At 33.0% G+C, this 15,519-nt stretch overlaps 1 long non-coding RNA gene across 1 annotated transcript; it reads left to right on the forward strand.

Annotated features, from left to right (window-relative positions):
* The first annotated feature begins 8,250 nt into the window (after nt 1-8,250).
* LOC147816714 (uncharacterized) lies at nt 8,251-14,784 on the forward strand. Its single transcript, XR_015428809.1, has 3 exons — nt 8,251-8,485; nt 10,736-10,853; nt 12,284-14,784. It is a non-coding gene; the product is annotated as an uncharacterized LOC147816714 (long non-coding RNA).
* Nucleotides 14,785-15,519: the final 735 nt, after the last annotated feature.

The raw sequence follows: 15,519 nt of genomic DNA on the forward strand, positions 1-15,519 counted from the left end.
ACAAAGAAAGACTATTTGAAGGGAGAAATTAAGTACATTTTTTATCGTTTTAACAATAATAGTTTCAAAATTAGGTGCTATGTCAGATGGTTAAATTCACAGACTAGTTCTGAATTATAAGATGAACAAATTTTTATAATACTATTTTTCCTTAGTGTTCTTACATTGCAAAATAATTCCTTCCTTGTTCAAAAGGCTTTTTAAAAAAAATTCCAGAAAATGCTTAACTATTTGGTAATTAGTTTTGAAATTTTGTCACGTTCAAATGGACTTTTCATAACTTGTGGGGAAAATGTGATTACTTCCGTATCTGCATTGCTTAAAACTACTGATGATTCAACCAGGTTTTTAACTACCTTCCTCTTTTTTTTTTCTTCTTTTTTTTTTAATTTTGCGTAATGTTTTCATTTACTTTTTACCACCATCGCAATATTCATTGAACTTCTTAAAAACGGTGGTCACAGCGTCGTATAAAAAATAAAATAGCGGTCAATTAAGGGATTCCCTCTACTGCCCTTTGTGTGCCAGAAGGGGCATGAATGATAAGACTCCACAATTTCGTGACCAACATCATGATTGTAGAAATGTGATCAGCCCTTCTCAAAAGCAACCTTTACTTCCCAGACCAGCTGGTACCCATCGATCTGAAGCTGGGTGTATTAAGAGTGATGAACTAGATCATTTTCTGGAATTTGAAAACGATAATAAATTACAAAACGATGGGTGATTTAATTGCGCCTTCGTAATTGTTGTATTTTTTAAGCGATCTAGTTACGCCGCCGTTGTTTTTTCAGTTTTGATTTGTTCTTGAGTATGATGTTTATTATTTTGGTAGAATTGTTGTGTTTAAGATTGTTGAAAAGTTCTTAAGTTTTAAACGTTAGTATTGGTAGTTTTTTCAAACAGAGTTGTGTTTTAATTATGTTCTAGTTCGTGCTTTAATATTTTCAGTTCTGTTTTTAATCAGTTCGTGTCTAGTACGTGTTTTAACAGGGTGAGCTTCAAGTCGATTACTGGGGATCGAACCACAGCTCTTTATAATGTCAAAATAGTTGCACGAGAATTTTGCTAACACCAAATTTTAAGTACAAACATTCGAAAACACACCATACCTAACTGTCAACTTTAAAATTACCTCCGAGCACCAATTAGTGAGCTTTCCATAGTAATAGTTAATATCTATTTTATAATATTATATAAAATATTTATCTATTAATACTAATTGGCAAATATTTTATAATGGATGGCTTAATAAAGTTGGTGAAATTATGCCTCGCCCAGATCCTACCTCCTTTTATTTCTATAGAAGTATTATAAACAAAACGATCTAGCTGAAAAGAGTAGGAAGCTTTATCATGTGGAAATAAATCCATACAGAGCTGTGCACTTCTGGTAAGTTTCAATTAACATTTATTGGTTAATTTTACAAGTTTTAATGTGGTTTTTGAACATCTTGTGAATGTTTTTTGTAAAACTAAAGAAATGAACAGTGTGCAAAAAATAAATAAATGACAAAAATTTTAGACCATTTTTTTAAAAAAACTAATAGTTTAAGGGTGGGGGTGACTTCAAGTATGTTAGCTAGTGCGGATATTTTAAGTTACGTAATGTGATACAAAAAAAACTTTTTTCTGAATTAACACACTAATTTTTCTACGGATTATGATTGTCGACCCCCAAAATAAAAGGGGTGCTGCAATCAGAAAAATATGGCCCCATTGTTCATTGAAGAAAGCTGTAGAAATTGTGGTCCCTTAATTAATAATTTTACTTTATGCGTATTTGGGCGAAATGCCCGAAAACTTTTAAAGCAAATAACAAGAAATTTATTTAATAGTATTTAAAAAAAAAGATACGATCTAATCTGCAAATCGATTTTACAGAAAAAAGTACTTTCATTTACCGTTACAATACCGATACTTATAAAACTATTTAAAAATTTCAGTAAAAATTATAGCAGTTTCGTACAATGACAAAATATAAAAAACTTTAAGGCCATTTAATAAACACATTAATTAATTCGTCCCGCGGTGGACTGATCGTTAAGACACAGTTCCCAGCAGATCACCGAAGTCAAGCATTACTGGCTGCGGTCAGTGTGCGGGTGGGTGACCACTTGGATTGGTCTGCGTAGAAACTAAGGGTGTGCGGTATGGGTCCTCGTTAAACTGTTCCATCGTAAAGTGCTAAACTTCGCGTGCAGGTCATCGGGCTACCGAAGCAGGGGTGCCATCCCCTCTGCAGAGGATCAAAATTGTGATGGCATGTCTTCGGATCATCCTTAGGGATGTTTCCCAGACCGTCACCAATAGCCCATTGTGCAGCTCTAGTGCGACGTAAATGAGCTGCTACGACAACAACGTTAATTAATTCAGAGAATTCCATAAATATAGAACATACTCTTAACAAGCTGTTAAAATCTTTTTACGAAGGAACCTTTAAAGTTTTTATTTTATTTCTATTATATTACTTTTGTTTTATTTTTACCATCGCTGAACAGCCGAACCCAATTTTGGACTACTTATGTTCAACTCTGTTAGCCTTGTCATTTTTGAACCCAATCCAGAAGATAAGGGAACTCCGGGGAGAAATTTGACTTTTTGATGGAACTGATCCACATTTGTGTGACATGGAGAGAAAAACCTCCCACGGTTAGCCTGGGAGGGGACTCTAGCCTGTGATTCGTCGACCACTATTACGTCAGTACTGTGGTCGGTGTAAGCGGAATTCGTATCAACCAGCCATCGCTGGGTTCGAACCTGGTTCACCTCATAAAAAGGGGAACGTTCTATTTCCTGAGGCACCGCGGCTCTCACACATACATTTTATTTTATTCTATATCCGTCGTTGAACAGATTCGGGTTTACGACTACTTATGTTCAACTCCGTAGCCTTGTCACTTTGAACCAATCCAGAAGACAAGGGAACTCCTTGATCAGTATTGATCGAAATATGATTTGTTTTGGGAACATGGAGGACTCGACAGATTTTAACTTGCATCATTCACCATTTGGTCTTTTGGATGAAACTAACCTGCATTTGAATTACATGGAGAGGAAAAATACGAAAATCTCCCATGGTTAGCTTGACGACATGGGGATTCTTATCAATGATTCGTCTACACTGAGGATGTTTTACGTCAGCACTGTTGTCAGCGCAAGCCGGAATTGTATCAATCAGCCATCCAACATGGAAAGGTGAACGCTCTATCCCCTGAGTCATCACGGCTCAACATAAAACATTGGAAAAATATGGGAATTTTTCCATATGGGGAATATTTATTACAGAATATAATATATATACAAATTTTGCAGAAAATATTTTCAGCTGAAACATTTATAATTGAAACATCGAATGAACAGATCAAAGGTTAATAGGTGTTTTTCTTATTTCCAAAAAAAATTTATGTTTAAAGGCAAGATTAAAATGGCGCACGAGCGGTAACTACCGTAAAATGGTAGGAAAACAGAATTAATAAATTTTTAACTGCTGTCCTAATTTTCTCGAGTTAACTCGGTTATGTAGCATAAATTGAAAACATTTATTATCCCGAGTAAACTAATGCATAGCAGAATTCGTTCTTATTAGGCCGGAGGCAAAACAAGAAATGATCTCCAGTGATTGGTAGTTTGCTAATATTTGTTTGGGAGGTTTGCTATTTGTGGGACTGCAGGCGTGTTTGCACAATTGTATAGACGATGGTAAATGAATTTACATAAATAAGAGTAAAAAAAATGACGTTCGCTAGTGAAAGTGAAAGTACTGCAGATGATTTTTCAGATGATGAAGATGTGAACATATACAAAGACTAATATTGAACTTTTTTAATTTGCCGGAGATAATTTGGGATTGTAAACTGTTTGTAGATTGAATTTTTTACACATAAATACATAACGTTATACACATAAATGTTTTGCTTTAGTTCCTTGGATTTAAATAAAAAAAAAATATGCTGACTTTTTTCCCAAGAAAATCTGTAAGGGAAGCGGCATAAAATGACGAATTGAAGAAAAAACATATTTATGCAAAAAAAGACATTATTATTCAGATAATGCAATCATTGATACAAAACATGAAATCATAAGCTATCCTGAAAATGGGAAAGTTTATAATCAGAGTAAATATAATGCTTATATTAACTTTTTAAAAAAAAAGTTATATGGGCTCAAAGAGCTAAAAGTTATGAAAGATTATTTTAGTTTCCTAAATATACAATAGAAAACTACACACAAGAGCTACATACTTATACAAGAAATGCTTCATATATATCATGCTTATCATGTTTGAAGAGGTATTTTAATTTATTTTTCGAAATTTCTTCAAAAAAAGAATTAAAAGCAATTAATTCAGAATTATTAGCAACTAATTACTAATCGACAAAAGTAGGGATCTAAATATTATATTTTTATGGATGTATGAATGGATCCGCCCTATATACGGGTGTGACGTATGGGTGAGGCAGAAGTCGAATTCTTGCCCATAGATGGCGCTACTGGAAAACAAGAATAATAGCTCCATAAAAAATCCTTACCTTTGGGGTACTGATCCAGGAGTTAGTTTCCTCGTCTTCTGGATTGATTCAAAATGACAAGGAAACGGTATTGAACATTAGTAGTCGTAAACCCAAAATTGGGTCGGCTGTTCTACGGCGGTTATAAAAAAAGAAGGAACTAAGAAATCTGTGAAATCACTAATGAGGAAGGAAATGTAAAAATACATACAGAGGTTTGATTGCCTGGGGAAATGATTTTCATAATCCTCGTCACTTCTTTTTTTTCCTGCGATAATCAAAGGTTGGACATCAGTAAAAAAATTTTTTCTTTCTTGCTTAAATAATTTTAATCAATTCTTAATGTGTCCTTTATGCAGTAAAATATCTTGGAAACCTTTATTAACTTCAAAATTGCTATCGAAATGGCAAGATTTTTTGCAAACAATTGTAATCTTAGTCAGTGTCATTTTCTTGGTGCGGTAATGCCACTTACGTTGGCTTCATGAAAAGACGTATCAGTGTGTAAAATTTAGCGTCTATAAAAATGATCCAAACTGACATAATTATGTGTAAAAACTAATTTGTCAAAACGCTATTTTAAATAACAATAAAGTTAATTTAAGTTAATTTAAGTTTTAAATAACAATAAAGCTATTTTAAATAAACAATAAAGTTTATTTGCTTAAGTTTGCATTTAATTTTATATCATAAAAGTTAGCTTTAAGAAGATGAGAAGAGTTTTTTTGTTTTGTTTGAGACGCTAGTTTTTTTTCTGATCCAGCTTTCAACTCTAAAAGTAAATCACCGTCTTTAGTGCACTCTGACTACAACATGGAGGCTGTATCGTCAAAAAGAGCTTTCGAAATAAGAGCGTCTCAAAAATATTTTGAATACATTTTAATCTACTTTTTTGTTACGTTCAATATTTTTAAAAAAATATTTTTGGTGCTTCCTTATTTGACCGCATTGGGTGAAGATGTCGCTGGGAGAGATTTTAATGGTCTTTCCTAAAGGTTTTCTTCAACGCCCTCCCTACAGTGGCTGTAAATAGAGAGGGTCGCTTTCTTGGAGGTTTCAGTTGACTTTTCTTTTTTCAAACTTTCTAAAATTTAGAATAATTTTTTACAGAGCAGTAGACATTTTTCAAACCATTTTAGTGTTAAGCGTTAATAATATTTTTTGCAAGAGTGATTTTGTAAAACCGTAGTATTTAGTTGCAATTTTGTTTGAAAATGCAAATATCGGTAGAGAAACTTTATTGGTTATTGTCATTTTAGAGGTGTCACACAAGTCGATGAAATAATTACTTCCTGACTGTAGAGAGGCATAAAAAAGAAGCTTTCGCTGGTAAATTTAATTTTATAACATTTAATTTTAAAACCAGTGCTGAACCAAAGTTTTGCATCTTTGGCTCAAGGTTAATCTCCTTAGCATTTTATTTCCGTCGTTGAACAGCCGACCCAATTTTTAGGTTTTCGACTACTTATGTTCAACTTCGTAACCTTGTTAATTTGAACCCATTCAGAAGACAAGGAAACCCCTGGATCATTACCCCCAGAGGTATGATTTGCTATGAGAGCATGGAGGACTTTGAGACTCGACAGATTTGACGTACATTAGTAGCCATTTATTACACGGGGAGTCTTCGGCAAACGGGGATAAAACCCACGACCTCTTGGACATGAGGCTAATGCCCTACTAACCAGGCTATCCCGGCCTGACTAAAACGATCAGCGGAAAGATATGGATGGTTATTTATTTGGTTGTAGTTAATTTACGTCGCACTAGAGCTGAACAATGGGCTATTGGCGACGGTCTGGGAAACATCCTTGAGGATGATCCGAAGACAAGCCATCACAATTTTTATCCTCTGCAGAGGGGATGGCACCCCTGCTTCGGTAGCCCGACGACTTGCACGCGAAGTCGAGCACTTTACGGTAGAACAGTTAAACGAGGACCCATACCGCACACCCTCAGTCCTTACGCAGACTGATCAAGGTGATCATCCACCCGCACACTGACCGCAGCCAGTGATGCTTGACTTCGGTGATCTGCTGGGAACCGTGTCTTAAAGATCGGTCCACTGCGGGACAGACATGGACGGACTTAATTCGAAAGTGAGAAGCTGGGTGTCTAATCTCTTGGACGACAAAGGAGAAGGTTTCAAGTTCGTATCTGAAATCACAGACGAACCTCATTGCTTAAACGGAGTGGAACCAACACTTATTGCATGAATATAATACTAACTTGAAATCGAAATCACCCCTTCTTCGCACCATAAGCATTTAGTGTTAGGTCTACCGAAAAGGCAAATATATGTAATTAATCCACTCACAATGTAAAGCAATATAATTTTCAAATCTAGATTTGACTATAATATGCCTGATATTCTAAGAGCCATAGCAAAGGCTCTTAAGAGCCAAGAGATGTATGTGTGGTAGCTTAAGAGCCATAACATTACACGCACGATTAAGTGGCTGGGGAGCGTGGTGTAAGGATTGGGGCAATTTTTTTCATCTGCTCGGTATAAATTGTGGTAGCGTAATGCGCGCATGCACCTATATTTCATACGCATCGAATAACCACTGAGGATGAATCGCAGATTTTCGCCATCAGTCCATCAGTGAAGCTCTTCAATCACAAAACCATTCTCTGTTTAAATATTGTATCGTTTTATTAATTTATTTACTGTTCACACATACATATGCAGACTTGTATGCTCATTTCTATAGAATCTAAAGTCCTGCAATTTGTCTCTGAGCCGTAAAATGGGTACAGGGTTCTGGCGACAGATCTGAGCCTGAATTAAGCAAGTGCCCTCACGAATTGTGATGGCATGTCTTCGAATCATCCTCAGGGATGTTTCCCAGACCGTCACCAATAGCCCATAGTGCTATGTAAATTATGTATTTACCTTGTATACTCATTTCAAAGTACGGCAGTCCCGCAGTGGACTGATCGTAAAGACACCGAAGTCAAGCATCACTGGCTGAAGTCAGCAAGCGGGTGGGTGACCACTTTGATCAGCCTGCTTAGGGAATGAGGGTGCGCCGTTAAACTGTTCTATCGTAAAGTGCTCGACTTTGCTTGCAGGTCGTCGGGCTACCGAAGCAGGAGAGCCATTCCCTCTGCAGAGGATCAGAATTGCGATGGTATGTCTTCAGATCCTCCTCAGGGATGTTTCCAGGCCGTCGCCAGTAGCCCATTGTGCAGCTCTAGTGCGACGTAAATAAAGTTCAGCTTATAAGTTTTTATCGTCCCGCAGTGGACTGATCGTTAAGACACGGTTCCCAGCAGATCACTGAAGTCAAGCATCACTGGCTACGATCAGTGTGCTGGTGGGTGACCACTTGGATCAGTCTGCGTAGGGACCGAGGGTGTGCGGTATTGGTCCTCGTTAAACGGTTCTACCGTAAAGTGCTCGACCTCGCAAGCAGGTCGTTGGCCTACCAAAGCAGGGGTGCCATCCCTTCTGCAGAGGATCAAAATTGTGATGGCATGTCTTCGGATCATCCTCCGGGATGTTTCCCAGACCGTCGCCAATAGCCCATTGTGCAGCTCTAGTACGACGTAAATTAACAACCACAAATATAAGTTTTTATCAATTTGAAGAACAGATAGCTCAAGCTTAAGAAAGCTTACCCCCAAAAAGTGTGTAGTACACATCCTCTTTATCTTCAACTCAACTCAAGTCAGTTTTGCTAGAAAATAATCGTTATCGATATTAAGGGATATATAATACGAGGCATGACTGGTATCTAACGAGCTCGTTTTTTCTCCGTTGCTTGTATGTTTTATATCAGAGGTTAGACATAGTGTATTTAGTCTCATTTTTAAATACCCAGATGATTACCGTGTGTAAATCTGTGTTGTGTTTGTTTCAAAGAACTATAGCTTTATTCTAATGATCTTCAAGATATAATTGTATTACCCGTTGTTGTGAGATTACTGAAGTTTGTTTTTTTGATGACTTTTTCTTTTGAGAACTCAAAAGTAAGTCTTTATAATTGTTCTAATTTTTACATGTGTCTTTAAAATTTTTCAAGTTTGATAGAATGCTAGTAATTGTCAATGATTTGGGATTTGTTTTAAGAATAATTAATATATCTAGTATAGTAATGTACTCTCTAGGATAATTTAAAAGTTTCTTCATTTTCTGATAAGATATTAGCTTTCTTAAATTATTAGTTTTCAAATTGATTATTAATTTATATAGGGTTATGCTAAATTAAAACCAGTTTTATCTTGTTGTGTAAAACTGACTTATCATATTGCTTATTTTCCTTTACTGCTTTCCAAAAAGTTTACGAAACAATTTTTGGAAAAGATGTTACGAAACAATTTTAAAATTTAAATAATTGCTATTTTTTATTTAACAGCCTGCAACTTGAGTATTAGTAATGGTTGAATACGTGATTCCAGACGTTGTACATACTTAAACCATTGTTCTTAAACTGTTTCGCTTAAACTTTATCATTTCTTTTCTTTCTAAAATTTAATTAACTTACTGTTTAAAGCTTAATTTAATTCCCACTCAATGTTAAGAAATATTCATACATTTTGTATATTTTACGCAAGGGTACGCACTGAGTTGCATAATCTTTCCTTTTATATTCAAAGTAGTTTTAATCCCTATATTTTGAAATATTAATATTTTAATAACGATTAGCTTATACCAAATTTTTTTTAAAATTAATTTAAGAAGCGAAGACTTGTTTGGTTAAACGAAAGCAAAATGTCTACTATATTGAAGGCTTCTTGTGATCAAACTATTTTAATCAGTCGCACGAATTCATTTCAATTCAAAGAAACTGCCGGCCAGGTGACCGAGCTGTTCGCTCCTGACTGCGGGTTCGAATCCCGCTCTGGGCATGGATGTTTCTCTCTCTTTGTGCTGTCCTCTGTTGCGTCTGAATGTGGCCCACCCCATAAACTGGTTTGTGGCAATGTGCAAAGATTCATTTGGAATTCAAAGAGAACTTTTTAATTCAATAAGTCGTTAAATAATAACAGATTGTAAAATGTCTGAATTTAATTGTGATTATCTTGTCTGCAAACTTTGTTCCCAATTCCATCTCTTTAATTCTTGAGATAAATAATGGTGGCTTATGTATTGGTTAATAGAAATTCTAACTGTAACAACTTTCTTCAAAGTTTAAATTTAGAATAGAAAGATGATGGAAAATATCAAAGTGCTGTATAATTTTCAGATTATAAGTTTTCTACTGTATTTTGATATATTTCCTAGAATCAGTAAGTCAGTAAATAAAAATCTAAATCATTAAATCGATGGCTAATTTCAGCTAATTATGTTAAATAATTCCGTACTAAAACACAATCAGATTGTTATAGATAAATTACTGATTGCATTCATTAATGAATTTTCATACATTGTTGGCTTAGTTTAAATTTATATGTAATCTATTCATGATTTTTATAACTGTAAAGAAATTCGTTGTAACTTTCTAAGAATAAGTTGTGGAGGTTACTGCGTACTTTAAGTTTCCTTCGTAGATCAATCTACGAGCATCAATCTATAATCGTTTGGTCATTTTCTGTATAATTTTTCAGAACTTCTAAAGTAAAACAGATTTTAAAAATTCGAAAGCAGTTAAAATGTCTTTCAGACTAGAAAATAAATTTGTCAGAAAACTGTAAAATGAATATTAGGTCTTTAATTTCTCCAATTCTTCGCGGAGTTAGAGATTTTAATTTCACCACATAAATGTTTATCACCAAACTCTATCATTGTCGTAGAATTAGTCTAATATTATCGATTATTAGTCCTAAGTATAAAACGTTCATCAGCGAACTTAACCCTTTCTAAGGCCGTGGTAAGTATACTTACGCCCTATCTTTAAAGACTACGGTGAACTTTTTACCGCTTTTAATTTAGGTTTCCATTCGTTAATAGCTTCAGCTTTCTTCGCGTGCGTTTGAATAAAATTGGCAACCATTTGTTAGTTAAAAAAATTTATTTTATAAATAAAGAGAAGTAAAAGCCAATAAATTCCTAATAGGTCGTTCTAAATACACTTACCACCAAAAAATGGAATTTTTATTACATAAATGAGTTTTTTCTCATATAAATTGCTATTCTTATAACTATTTAAATTGCAAAAGTACTTTAATTTACCTTTACTAGAAATAAATGGTCCATTTAAAGGTTAAAGTACATTATGTAAAAATATTTTAAAAAAAGATACGTCACTGTGTGCACAGCATAATTTTTCTTTGTTACAGGATCCAAGAAGCTACCTAAAAATTGATGGGTGAGACTTTACTACAGAAAGTTTTATACTGGATTGAGAAATATATTCCTTGCCGGTTATGCTGGTTATCATTATCAGATTTGGATTGGGTAAGAAAGTTAGGTTAATTTTGATCTAATCAAGAAATTTGTTTAAGATAAATTTTAACATATTTACTCTTAGATTAGCATTTTTATCATAGATTGAATTATAAAATACTTTAGACATTGAACTATTACATAAAATAAACATATTTAAGGTATCAGACTAGGTGAAAATAGGAAATTTTGACGAAAATTGTTTATTAGTGTTTGAACTTTAATTCATTAGCTTTCCAAAGCCTGAAAATTTTGATCTCCGATACTTAGAAATGATATAGTAATTTTTTCATTCTGACGGATGTAGAAACTTAAGCATTTTTATGCTTTATTTGAGTAAATTAAAAGGTTAAATTTTTAATACTAAGTATTATGTATTAATTTATATAAAGACAAAATTTTCGAATTCATTTTTCATTTTCTTGCAATTTAAAGGAATTTTACGAAAGGTGATTTCCATTCTTTTATTAAAGCAGACATGACAAAAATTTTTAGAGTAAACTTTTAAATCTTACTTTCAGATTTTGTGTAATTTTAGCGTTGAACTAAAAGCTAGGATGCAAGTGTGCATTTAGTATTTTTATCAAGCTTTAAGTATATTAAATTTTCTTTTAAAATTCAATATTAATCACTATATTTCTATTTGTCTTTTTGAAATTTAAGATTCAAAACTCTAACATTAATCTGGAGATGTTGAAATTGATGCATTACAATTTACCGTAGAGCTGATAGCATTGCATGAAAAATGTGTAGTTTTTTAAACTAGTTTCTTTTAAAACGGTTAGCCCGACGGCAAGGAGTTTTTAACCATGATCCATCTACCACTGCGGTAGTATTGAGCCTAACGTTAAATTTTTTCTTATCTGAAACTAATTTTTTACCTTTTTACTTTCTCGGTGGTGAGGAGTATTTTTAACTTCTACTGATAAAATGTGCTAATAATGATCAGGAGGCTGATGAAATTTAGTTATTCGGCACAAAGCTCTAGACTTTACGCTGTCACAAAAGCTCTGTCAAACATTATACTGCTTTATTTCCAGCTCGCTCAAAAGGAAAATCGTTTAATTTCGTAATTATTTAAAGTTTTTGGTAATTAAATTTTTACTGCACTATTGTTAATCGCAGGGTTTTCATTCGTATTTAGTCTGCATTGGTTAATATCGATTTCTGTGTTTTACTTCAGCATTTTGAAAAGTACGCACAAAGCTCAGTGGTCCTGCGAGTAGGAATTAAATGTTCAGACTAATATGACCACCGTAATATTAAGGAGCACTTTAGTAAAATAATGCAGACTCTTGGATTTGCATTTCAAGGGCCTACCTACAAAGGGGTAAACATAGACCTGTACAAAGTGTTAATGGTTATAAAACTTCACTCGATGCTCTGATATCAGACACGGTCTCAGACTAAAAGGGCTGTATTCTTGTTCTTTTTAACACTAGGCTTTGTATTGGGCACTTCATCATCATATCGTCGCCCTGGGGAAATTTTCCAAGATCTTAATTTCTGACTAGTTGATATTGGGAACGTAGTCTGCCAAGATCACCATTGCTGACTTATTTCCATGAAGATAGTAGCCTGCCGAGATCTCTATTACTGACTTAGTTTCCATGAGGAGGACCGTAGCCTGCCGAGATCTCTATTACTGACTTAGTTTCCATGAGGACCGTAGTCTGCCAAGACGACCTACTTCAGTTGCCTAGTCTTCATGACCTAACAGAAGAGCTGACTGTACCTTATTTCTTCAATTTACCAAGAGGTTTATTTTATATTCTCCTTGAATAATATGAAAATTCCATACAGTTATTTTATGGACATTTAAGTTTCTTTCTATTGTAAGAATTGAGTTGGATAAATTTTTTAATTAAATCTAAATCCATACATATAAATTATATGCAATTTAAGTGTACCGTTTTTCTAAAATTTATTTCAAAGCTTTTTTTAAACTTGAAGAAAGTTTAAATCTTTACTCAAAAATATTCTTTTTATTTATCATACATAAATTTTTATTCATTACTATTTGAGTCATGTTTACCCATTAAATATCTAAAATTAATTGCAGTTAGTCTTAAGGAAGGTGCATCCAATTTGCGACGACTAATATCTCTGCTGTCTTAATAGTCTTAAAAATTTTAAGGCAAGCTTATTGTTAACTATTGCTCGTTATCAACTATGACTTAATATTCAGGAAAAATTAACTTTCAGCGCTAAAGAACTAATATCGATTTATTGGTGTTTCTGCTTTAAACTGTTGTCCAGTAAAAAGAGCTATAATCTAGTTTTAATATTGAAAGGAATTGTTTTGAGTCCCAGTTACAGTTTCGTTTCAAAGTTTTAAATTCAGGGAATTAAAAACTAAAGTACTTTCGTCAGATTATCAGACAGAGATTTAGATTAATGTAACATTCGATATCAAATTTTTTGGTATAACAAATCCTTATCATATTTGGTGGAGAATAGAGGATAATTTATCAGATACGTGATTCATATTAAAGAATCGGATGAAGTAAATGCGCTAGTTTCAAAATCTACGATTAAAATACACTTCAAGTTTAGGCATAACTTGAATAAAAAATGATTTGAAACGCTTAATTGATAAAATTCACAACTCCAAGTTTATTAAAATATACTAAAGCAACTCTTAAACTTGTTTTAAACTTAACAAATCAAAGTGAGCTGGGAAAAACCGGTAGAATTTATTAAACTCTCATTATAAAATTTCAAAACACCTTGAGGTAACGAGATGTTTCGATACCGAAAAACCAGAATATGCAATCGCAAATTTTGTTACCTAAGTAAGAACTTTATCGCAAATTTTGTTACCTAAATAAAAACTATCAAATTGATAGCAATGAAGATCTTAGCTCATCAGTAATGTACTATTAAGTACTAGTTTTAGTATTTAAGGTAACGTGCACTGTTCCAAATAAAAAAAATTTATCTGACAATTCAGAATCTGCTGTGTGTATAATCATCGCTTACATTATTTAAAACCCTTAAAGCTTAAGACTCGCTGTCGCGTCATGCAACCGTATTTTTCAAAATTTCTTTTCGCCCTAGTCATTGTGTACCTCAATTGAAACATGTTGTACGTTTGTCGTGCTAATACTACACAATTTAGTCTGTCTTATTTTTATCTAGGTATTTATAATTGTGTTATGATAAATTACACTAAACAAACTTATCTAAATTTATAATTTTTCAAGCATTTATGTAGTATCTATAGGCAATAAAACTCTATGTATTCTATTAATTTTAAAAACAAATGAGAACTACATCAAATTTAGGAATGAAACTATTAAGAAAAATTTTAATTAAATAAACATAACTGTTTAGTAATTAAATTAAGTTTTTAAATACTTATCTGCAGTTAACTTATTATACTCATTCTCGCCTACAATGAATTAGGTAAGAAATTTGGTTGTAACAAATATTTAAACTGGTCCGGTGATTTCTTACGATAAACGAGAAATTATATTTCTAATAATTTATAAATGGGCTTCTACAAAACTAGTCCTGTTTTTAATCTTATTTCTCTGCCGAGTTTATTTGCATAACGAAAATCTTTAAATGGATCAATTTGTTTAATCTCGGCTCTTAAATATGTATAGCTGTTTTGATACACATTCAGTTATCAAAAGTATCAGTTCAATCAAAAATTTCAATGTTGAACAATATTACGGAGGATTCGATTAGTTTAGCTATGCAAAACTGGCTATAAGCATAGCACGTGATAAAAGGATATTTTAAAAATGTGAAAAAGCATCAGTGCTGACACACTGTCTACCCCCTAGTTTGAAAAAGTAAATAAAATTAAAAAATTTTTGAATTTTCCCTTTTTTTTTTAATATAAATATGGCGGGATGAGCAAATTTAAAGCAGTTCGTGTTTAAGGAATTTCGTTATGCATTCATATTTTTGTGTACGTTATTTCTGGCTAATTACTAACATATGACTAACTATAACATATATTTCAATCACAAACTAACATTGATTCATTGACTCGGCAGCTAAATAAGTTTAAGCGATGGGGCATAATGACGCGGTATTACCTATTAAAATTTTTAAAAATTACGAGATACTAATTTTTTGTGTGAGGTTAAGAAATTATGCAGTTTCGTATAATTTTCTGTTATTTTTGAAGTTATACAACAGTAAAATTCAAGCGGAAAAAAATTTGAGAAATATTTTGGAAACTAATTTTAATAAAATTCAGCTTTGTTCGAATTTTTAAATTTCTGATTCGGATTATATATTGTTACCAGTAAATTAAAGATATCGACTGCGAAGTTTTAAAAACATGCATCTATTTTAGTAAGTATTTACAAAGTCAAATTTAAATTTGTATTTTTGAACTAAAACGCTCTCAACTCGGTAGACATTTTTAAAAACTAGTGATTTCTATCATGACTGGACAGCAGGGCCGGATTAACCTATAGGCACACTAGGCACGTGCCTAGGGCCTACGAAATTCAGGGGCCTACGAAAAACTTGGGAGAAAAAAATTTGTTGACAAAAATAATTTAGCTTTAAAAACAAGTGTATTTTGCACAAAATTATGAAGATACAAATAAAAATATAATATTTTTCGGTAATAAATTATTTTGCAGAATCTCATGATCTAATATATTACTTTTTTGCGATTTTTGGATTTAACGAAGTCTTGTATTATGCTGTC

Source organism: Parasteatoda tepidariorum, chromosome 1, assembly GCF_982258835.1.
Source record: "Parasteatoda tepidariorum strain Cologne lab strain chromosome 1, Ptep-v5.0, whole genome shotgun sequence".
In the NCBI taxonomy this organism is placed as follows: Eukaryota; Metazoa; Arthropoda; class Arachnida; order Araneae; family Theridiidae; genus Parasteatoda; species Parasteatoda tepidariorum.